We start from the raw sequence: 10,803 nt of genomic DNA, 5'->3' as shown, positions 1-10,803 counted from the left end.
TAGATATGCAAAAAACCCTAGACAACACAAAAAATACACAAACCACCCTTGTCACACCCTGACCTAAATATAATACTAAAGATAACTAAGGTCAGGGCGTGACACAACTTTAAATAAATTGCTCTAACTGGATACAAAATTAAAGTTCTAAACCCAAGAAAACAATTTATAATATACCTCCTCCATCTCCTGTAATTTTAAAAAACTAATTTGAATTGAATGATGTCCCAAAAATGCTCAGCTATCACTCTCACTCTTAATCTCTATCTAACAATGTCACCAAGCTTCTCAACACATAGAATCCCCATAATGCTCTGTGGCACAATTCCAATTCAACACACTAGATTCGTTCTCTGATCCTACATCTATGATTGGATGGACAACATGTCAATTCATACTGCAAAAGCTTTGATTGGTTGGAGGACGTCCTCCGGAATTGGTCAGAATTACCATGTCTATGGAAGGGGGTCTACCGGCCTTCTAGGTTTTGTATTGAAGTCAATGTAGCCAGAAGAGGACGGAAGCTAGCTGTCCTCCAGCTACACCATGCTGCTAGCCCAGACAGTGCTGTTGAAGTTACTGTAGATCTTCATTGCAAAACAGTGTATTTTAACCAATTATTCGGTGACATATGAATATATTTACAGTTTTATATAAAAATTATAACATCTTTTATGTTTCACTATTTTTATTTTTATGACATTTCAATGAGGAATGGTCCTCCCCTTCCTCTGAGGAGGAGCCTCCACTGGAGGCTTCCCCATCTGGCAGTCCGATTGACAAATCTGGTTTTGGGGGATGCCAGCAGAATGCTACCTGCCCAATAAAGTTTAGTGGAAGAGGAATAATGGTGAAGAGAGATCTTAATGCTGCATCATTCAATGACGTTCTAAACAATTATGTTGTAATGGCCATTGTTGGTGGTGGAAGAAGAGGAGGACCAAGACGCAGCGTGGTAAGTGTCCATGTTAGATTTATTCGATAAGCTGAACACTGAAACACAAAGTAAACAAAAGAACAACCAAAACAGTCCTGTCTGGTAGAGACACAGAGACAGAAAACAAACACCCACGAAACACAAGTGGGAAGGCTACCTAAGTATGATTCTCAATCAGAGACAACTAACGACACCTGCCTCTGATTGAGAACCATACCAGGCCAACCGCAAAAACACAACATAGAAAACGAAACATAAACAACCCACCCAACTCACGCCTTGACCATACTAAATCAAAGACATAACAAAGGAACTAAGGTCAGAACGTGACATCTGTGCTTCCAACTTTGTGTTAACAGTTTGAGGATGGCCCTTTTTTTTCAGCATGACAATGACCCGTGCATAAAGCGATGTCCATACTGAAATGGTTTGTCGAGATTGGTGTGGAAGAACTTGACTGGCCTGCACAGAACCCTGACCTCAACCCCATTGAACACATTTGGGATGAATTGAAACACCGGCTGCGAGCCAGGCCGAAACACCCATCATCAGTGCCTGGCCTAATTAGTGTTCTAGTGACTGAATGGAAGCATGTCCCAACGTCTAGTGGAACGCCTTCCCAGAAGAGTGCAGCCTGATATAGCAGAAAATCCATATTAATGCCCAAGAATTTGGAATGAGATGTTCGACAAGTAGGTGTCAAGGAATTAAGATCAAGGGCCTGATTACCTGTCCACCAATGTTATTTACATGTTGAAATGTCGTTGTGGTCTGTCTTAAATAGGGAAAACCCATAGAAGCCTTATGACACAGATCAGTAAGCACCGCAGCAATATATGGACAAGTGAGACAAAAAACTCTGGTTGCTACTCCTTTTGTACAAGCTGGATATCGTATTAGTTCTCTGACATACATTGGAATAGAAATGGTCAAGATGTCATGCAGGGGAGGGGACATTGAGAGGAAACTTCTTCAAAGGGAATATTTTTGGATCCACAGGCTCAAAACACTGTCTCCTCTTGGCCTTAACGAGGAGTTTGGCTTGAAACCGTTTTAACAGTTTCAATATGTCCAAATTGTGTTTTTTTTTAATCCAAATTGAATATTGTATGTGTATGTATATTACTGTCAATCTTGATCATATTTCCTGTGCATGATCATATATTTTGATACATTGAATGATAATATTGTGAAACTATGTTATACATTTTTTAACTCGTGTTTCAGGAGGTGATGTCAGTGAGTATTGCCCTTATATATAGGACGTTACAACATTGTTGTAAATAAATATAACCTGGGAGCATGAGCAGCATTTTCCTTTTTGTTTTCCATTAGTTTGCGTACAGCAACCAGCACCTGTGAAAAGTACCTGGATGCACGTATGTTATTTTGCCTTTGTCGACAAGCATGTGGCCATGTAGTGTAACTTTGCTGTAATACCAAATAATTTATAGGTGACATTTTTGTCCTGCTTTCATAGTGAAGTTTAATTGTAACAGAAATATAAAATCATGATACGAATGCTGTAATACCAAATCGTTTGTAGGTTACTTTTTAAAATGTATTTTCATTCCATAGTTAATAATAACACAAGTTTAAGCTCAAAAGCCTGGTCCCAGATGTGTTTGTGCTATAATTTCATCCTCTCATAATGCCAAACAAGGAGTGGGATTCTAATGATAATAACAGGGGTAGTGCCAGAAATGTTTTCCAACGGTCTGTTAGTCCAGTCCTACAAGGGATGACTTTTCAGATGTGAATGACAATCCACCCTAGGCTACAGTACAAAAAGTAGTTTCTGACTAGATTTGTGTATTTCACCCCACATACTGTAACGATCTTCGTCTTCTGATGAGGAGTATGAAAGATCGGACCAAAATGCAGCGTGGTAAGTGTCCATTTTAATGAAATATAACTGAACACTGAATACAAAATAACCAAAGTGAAACACTGAAAATCAAAACAGTTCTGTTATGGTGAAACACAGACACAGAAAACAACTACCCACAAACACCAGGTGGGAACAGGCTACCTAAGTACGGTTCGCAGAGACAACGATTGGGAACCATACCATATCAGCTGCATCTGATTGGGAACCATACCAGGCCAAACACATAGAAATAGAAAACATAGAACACAAAACATAGAATGCCCACCCCAACTCACGCCCTGACCAAACTAAAATAGAGACATAAAAAAGGAACTAAGGTCAGCACGTGACACATACACAGTACAGCAATTGAAAACTAAGGTCAGCTATTCAAAACAATAGTCAAACCAGTACATTTACGCAACCATATAGATTACTGCAAAATTTTATGACTGCTGTCTCACTCATTAAAATATGTGCAATGGAATATAATGAACATGAAATTAGCTAGGCTAAAGCAAATCTATCCCTATGTGGAAAGAAATAACTGACAAAAAACTAAGCAATAAAAGTAGGTTGGCTACAATTAAAGTACTTTATGACAAATACTGTAAAAAAATCTATGAATATTCATCTGTGTGTAAGTGTAATGCTGCCTGACATTTACATTTTGGTGTTTTAGCAGTATTCAGAACAACTCAAGTAGAGTAAAGTAACTCCTCCAATGACCTTGCTGGTTCCAGGTCAATGCCTTCAAACCCACCCTCAGGGCAGAACCTCCCTCAGTGCAGAGAGCAACGTACTCTAGCTCCTCCCTATGCCTTGAAGGTACACTGTAACAAATTGCTGTAAATGTACAGTAAAATGTTTTGTTAGCTACTGTAATTCTATATTACAGTACAGTACTGCAAAGAGCAATACATTATGGGGGCTCAATGGCATTATGCAACACTACTGCATAATGATACAATACAATACAATACAATACCATTTCACAGTAAAGTACTGAATTACATATTTTTCTGTACACAGTGTACCAAACATTAAGAACACCTTCCTAATATTGAGTTGCTGGCTACTGTGCTGGCAGCTATTCACTCTAGTTCATCACCAAACTACGGTACTATCCTGTGTTATTGTCGAGAAGAACTACTGAATATAAGATCAGCGTCAACTCACCATCAGTACGACCAAGAATATGTTTTTCGCGACGCGGATCCTGTGTTCTGCCTTACAAACAGGACAACGGAGCGGATCCCATGCAGCGACCCAAAAAAACGACTCAGAAAAAGAGGGAAACGAGGCGGTCTTCTGGTCAGACTCCGGAGACGGGCACACCGTGCACCACTCCCTAGCATTCTTCTTGCCAATGTCCAGTCTCTTGACAACAAGGTTGATGAAATCCGAGCAAGGGTAGCATTCCAGAGGGACATCAGAGACTGTAACGTTCTTTGCTTCACGGAAACGTGGCTCACTGGAGAGACGCTATCCGAGGCGGTGCAGCCAACGGGTTTCTCCACGCATCGTGCAGACAGAAACAAACATCTTTCTGGTAAGAAGAGGGGCGGGGGCGTATGCCTTATGGCTAACGTGACATGGTGTGATGAAAGAAACATACAGGAACTCAAATCCTTCTGTTCACCTGATTTAGAATTCCTCACAATCAAATGTAGACCGCATTATCTACCAAGAGAATTCTCTTCGATTATAATCACAGCCGTATATATCCCCCCCCAAGCAGACACATCGATGGCTCTGAATGAACTTTATTTGACTCTTTGCAAACTGGAAACCATTTATCCGGAGGCTGCATTCATTGTAGCTGGGGATTTTAACAAGGCTAATCTGAAAACAAGACTCCCTAAATTTTATCAGCATATCGATTGCGCAACCAGGGGTGGAAAGACCTTGGATCATTGTTACTCTAACTTCCGCGACGCATATAAGGCCCTGCCCCGCCCCCCTTTCGGAAAAGCTGACCACGACTCCATTTTGTTGATCCCTGCCTACAGACAGAAACTAAAACAAGAGGCTCCCACGCTGAGGTCTGTCCAACGCTGGTCCGACCAAGCTGACTCCACACTCCAAGACTGCTTCCATCACGTGGACTGGGACATGTTTCGTATTGCGTCAGACAACAACATTGACGAATACGCTGATTCGGTGTGCGAGTTCATTAGAACGTGCGTTGAAGATGTCGTTCCCATAGCAACGATTAAAACATTCCCTAACCAGAAACCGTGGATTGATGGCAGCATTCGCGTGAAACTGAAAGCGTGAACCACTGCTTTTAATCAGGGCAAGGTGTCTGATAACATGACCGAATACAAACAGTGCAGCTATTCCCTCCGCAAGGCTATCAAACAAGCTAAGCGTCAGTACAGAGACAAAGTAGAATCTCAATTCAACGGCTCAGACACAAGAGGCATGTGGCAGGGTCTACAGTCAATCACGGACTACAGGAAGAAATCCAGCCCAGTCACGGACCAGGATGTCCTGCTCCCAGGCAGACTAAATAACTTTTTTGCCCGCTTTGAGGACAATACAGTGCCACTGACACGGCCTGCAACGAAAACATGCGGTCTCTCCTTCACTGCAGCCGAGGTGAGTAAGACATTTAAACGTGTTAACCCTCGCAAGGCTGCAGGCCCAGACGGCATCCCCAGCCGCGCCCTCAGAGCATGCGCAGAAAAGCTGGTCGGTGTGTTTACGGACATATTCAATCAATCCCTATACCAGTCTGCTGTTCCCACATGCTTCAAGAGGGCCACCATTGTTCCTGTTCCCAAGAAAGCTAAGGTAACTGAGCTAAACGACTACCGCCCCGTAGCACTCACTTCCGTCATCATGAAGTGCTTTGAGAGACTAGTCAAGGACCATATCACCTCCACCCTACCTGACACCCTAGACCCACTCCAATTTGCTTACCGCCCAAATAGGTCCACAGACGATGCAATCTCAACCACACTGCACACTGCCCTAACCCATCTGGACAAGAGGAATACCTATGTGAGAATGCTGTTCATCGACTACAGCTCGGCATTCAACACCATAGTACCCTCCAAGCTCGTCATCAAGCTCGAGACCCTGGGTCTCGACCCCGCCCTGTGCAACTGGGTACTGGACTTCCTGACGGGCCGCCCCCAGGTGGTGAGGGTAGGCAACAACATCTCCTCCCCGCTGATCCTCAACACTGGGGCCCCACAAGGGTGCGTTCTGAGCCCTCTCCTGTACTCCCTGTTCACCCACGACTGCGTGGCCACGCACGCCTCCAACTCAATCATCAAGTTTGCGGACGACACAACAGTGGTAGGCTTGATTACCAACAACGACGAGACGGCCTACAGGGAGGAGGTGAGGGCCCTCGGAGTGTGGTGTCAGGAAAATAACCTCACACTCAACGTCAACAAAACTAAGGAGATGATTGTGGACTTCAGGAAACAGCAGAGGGAACACCCCCCAATCCACATCGATGGAACAGTAGTGGAGAGGGTAGCAAGTTTTAAGTTCCTCGGCATACACATCACAGACAAACTGAATTGGTCCACTCACACAGACAGCATTGTGAAGAAGGCGCAGCAGCGCCTCTTCAACCTCAGGAGGCTGAAGAAATTTGGCTTGTCACCAAAAGCACTCACAAACTTCTACAGATGCACAATCGAGAGCATCCTGGCGGGCTGTATCACCGCCTGGTACGGCAACTGCTCCGCCCTCAACCGTAAGGCTCTCCAGAGGGTAGTGAGGTCTGCACAACGCATCACCGGGGGCAAACTACCTGCCCTCCAGGACACCTATACCACCCGATGTCACAGGAAGGCCATAAAGATCATCAAGGACATCAACCACCTGAGCCACTGCCTGTTCACCCCGCTATCATCCAGAAGGCGAGGTCAGTACAGGTGCATCAAAGCTGGGACCGAGAGACTGAAAAACAGCTTCTATCTCAAGGCCATCAGACTGTTAAACAGCCACCACTAACATTGAGTGGCTGCTGCCAACACACTGACACTGACTCAACTCCAGCCACTTTAATAATGGGAATTGATGGGAAATTATGTAAATATATCACTAGCCACTTTAAACAATGCTACCTTATATAATGTTACTTACCCTACATGATTCATCTCATATGCATACGTATATACTGTACTCTATATCATCGACTGTATCCTTATGTAATACATGTATCACTAGCCACTTTAACTATGCCACTTTGTTTACATACCCATCTCATATGTATATACTGTACTCGATACCATCTACTGTATCTTGCCTATGCTGCTCTGTACCATCACTCATTCATATATCCTTATGTAAATATTCTTTATCCCCTTACACTGTGTAGAAGACAGTAGTTTTGGAATTGTTAGTTAGATTACTTTGTTATTACTGCATTGTCGGAACTAGAAGCACAAGCATTTCGCTACACTCGCATTAACATCTGCTAACCATGTGTATGTGACAAATAAAATTTGATTTGATTTGATTTGATTTATTGGAGCTCCAAAAACATGTTGAACACTAGTGGGCGCATGGTATTGTCGTTTCTGGTTAATTAACATATTGTGAGGCGTGCTTTGTAAGCGGCTATAATTGTTGCACCTGTTCGTGAGACCGCTGTATTGATTTAATGTGTAATGTAATGTGTATAGGGTACAGATCAGTGTTAGCAAGCCTCAAACATTTATGGCCTCTCCAAGTGCAAGTGATATAAAACACAAAATATTCATTGGTATGCTGTAATATATAAATGTATATTCACTGTTAGAGCTGCAGTAATTTTATTACAATGCAATTTAACAATAAAGTACTGTATTGCTGTTTTGCTGTATATCTACTGCAGAATTCTGAAAATGGTGGTGCATTGTAGACATGTGTTTTTGGAGGGAAAGAATCGTTGTCTCTTTAACATAATTCGAGACTTGACTTTTAAGTGCCTATTTTTTGTTGAACCTGTTAATGAGAATGCTGTACCAATTGACCTGATATGTGGTAGTAGTCACCCGCCAATTTAATGTGTAGGGGACAGATCAGATTGGCAGTAAGTCTTAAACGTCTTAAATGTAATTACATGTAATCATGAGAGGACCATAAACAATAACTAGAAAGCTTAAATCCCCAAAAGCTTAAAATCTCACCATTCTGGTAAAAAATAGATAGAAATAGCTGAGGTGTAGTCACTTTTGAGAACACAAGCTCATGTACACAGTACAAATATGATAAAACATATGCAAATATGAAATATTTTATATGACATATTTCCTATTAAATAAAAATGTATGAAAAAGGCTTGAAATGACTTTTATGCTTTCTAAATATAGTATAATAAAAATATAAAACCACTAACTATAAGATTTTACAATCCTTATAACTGTGAAATACATGTTTATATGTTTCGTGTTAGAGAAAATGTCCATATTTTCAAAACTTCTGCCCCCATCGCTGTAAACGTCACATAGAGCTAGCTCTAGCTTGGCATCCTGAACTCGTTAGGAACTCGCCAATCATTCCATATTAAACTTGTCCATCTATGACAAGCAGAACATTTTTTTGTTTAAATTCAATGAATTATTTTAGATTAATGCTATAAATCAATCTCTGAATGTGCTATAGTGACAAAACCACTCTTTCCTGCTGCACTATGAAGTAAAGATTGCAGACATGTTCTTTGTTAGTGGCTGTGATGTAGGGTTCAGCCAGGAGTTGACAGACAGTCGGAAGAGCGAATGAAATGGTAGGAGAGACATCCCAGCTTCAAGGGGTTTCAGATTTCACATCCTACAAAATATGCTACTGTGTCTGTGGGAGCCATCCATGTATAAGCAAACATTTTCGTCTGAACCGGTACCAGAACCACACAGGTCTCCTAAACAAGTGACATTACATGTGAAAACATGATCTCATGTGAAATAAGTGTGACAACATGGGGATGCAAAATTTCAACATGTGATACCATGACACTACACATCTGATGCCATTTCAGCATGTGAAAACCCAGGTGTCAAATGTAATTTATAATATTTTACCTTAAAATGTTACGGTGCGTGAATGAGGACCCAAAAGCGAATTAACGTAAACAGAGCTTCTTTAATAACAAAACAAAACGTAGGCTCAGATGGACCGGCAGGTTCCGACAGGACAGGACAAGGTTGCAGCAAACATGACGATAGTCTGGTTCAGGCATGAACAACACAAACAAGAATCCGACAAAGACAGGAGCAGGAACAGAGAGAGATATAGAGGACCTAATCAGAGGGAAAAAGGGAACAGGTGGGAAAAGGGGTGAATGAGGTAGTCAGAGAAGACAAGGAACAGCTGGGGGAAAGAGGGGAAGAAACGGTAACCTAGTAACGACCAGCAGAGGGAGACAGGGTGAAGGGAAAGGACAGAAACAAGACACAACATGACAATACATGACAGTACCCCCCCACTCACCGAACGCCTCCTGGCGCACTCGAGGAGGAAACCTGGCGGCAACGGAGGAAATCATCGATCAGCGCACGGTCCAGCACGTCCCGAGAGGGAACCCAACTCCTCTCCTCAGGACCGTACCCCTCCCAATCTACTAGGTACTGACGACCACGGCCCCGAGGACGCATGTCCAAAATCCTACGGACCCTGTAGATGGGTGCGCCCTCGACAAGGATGGGGGGGGGGGGGGGGGGGGAAGACGAGCGGGGGCGCGAAGAACGGGCTTGATACAGGAGACATGGAAGACCGGGTGGACGCGACGAAGATATCGCGGAAGAAGAAGTCGAACTGCGACAGGATTAATAATCTGAGAAATACGGAACGGACCAATGAACCGCGGGGTCAACTTGCGAGAAGCGGTCTTAAGGGGAAGGTTCTGAGTGGAGAGCCAAACTCTCTGACCGCGACAATATCTAGGACTCTTAGTTCTACGCTTATTAGCAGCCCTCACAGTCTGCGCCCTATAACGGCAAAGTGCAGACCTGACCCTCTTCCAGGTGCGCTCGCAACGTTGGACAAAAGCCTGAGCGGAGGGGACGCTGGACTCGGCGAACTGAGATGAGAACAGCGGAGGCTGGTACCCGAGGCTACTCTGAAAAGGAGATAGCCCGGTCGCAGACGAAGGAAGCGAGTTGTGGGCGTATTCTGCCCAGGGGAGCTGTTCTGACCAAGACGCAGGGTTGCGAAAAGAAAGACTGCGTAAGATGCGACCAATAGTCTGATTGGCCCGTTCTGCTTGACCGTTAGACTGGGGGTGAAAGCCGGAAGAGAGACTGACGGAAGCCCCAATCAAACGGCAAAACTCCCTCCAAAATTGAGACGTGAATTGCGGACCTCTGTCCGAAACGACGTCTGACGGAAGGCCATGAATTCTGAAAACATTCTCGATGATGATTTGTGCCGTCTCTTTAGCAGAAGGAAGCTTAGCAAGGGGAATAAAATGAGCCGCCTTAGAGAACCTGTCGACAACCGTAAGAATAACAGTCTTCCCCGCTGACGAAGGCAGCCCGGTGACAAAATCTAAGGCGATGTGAGACCACGGTCGAGAGGGAATGGGAAGCGGCCTGAGACGGCCGGCAGGAGGGGAGTTACCGGACTTAGTCTGCGCGCAGACCGAACAAGCAGCCACGAAGCGACGCGTGTCATGCTCCCGGGTGGGCCACCAAAAACGCTGGCGAATGGAAGCAAGCGTACCCCGAACGCCAGGGTGGCCGGCTAACTTGGCAGAGTGAGCCCACTGAAGAACGGCCAGACGAGTAGGAACGGGAACGAAAAGAAGGTTCCTAGGACAAGCGCGCGGCGACGGAGTTTGAGTGAGTGCTTGCTTTACCTGCCTCTCAATTCCCCAGACAGTCAACCCGACAACACGCCCCTCAGGGAGAATCCCCTCGGGGTCAGTGGAGGCTACTGAAGAACTGAAGAGACGAGATAAAGCATCAGGCTTGGTGTTCTTAGAGCCCGGACGATAAGAAATCACGAACTCGAAACGAGCGAAAAACAGCGCCCAGCGCGCCTGACGCGCATT

The sequence above is a fragment of the Oncorhynchus mykiss genome, chromosome 15 (assembly GCF_057628025.1).
Source record: "Oncorhynchus mykiss isolate SJ-2025 chromosome 15, ASM5762802v1, whole genome shotgun sequence".
NCBI lineage: Eukaryota > Metazoa > Chordata > Actinopteri > Salmoniformes > Salmonidae > Oncorhynchus > Oncorhynchus mykiss.
The sequence above is the reverse complement of the archived record's forward strand: the minus strand, read 5'-3'. Positions refer to the sequence as shown.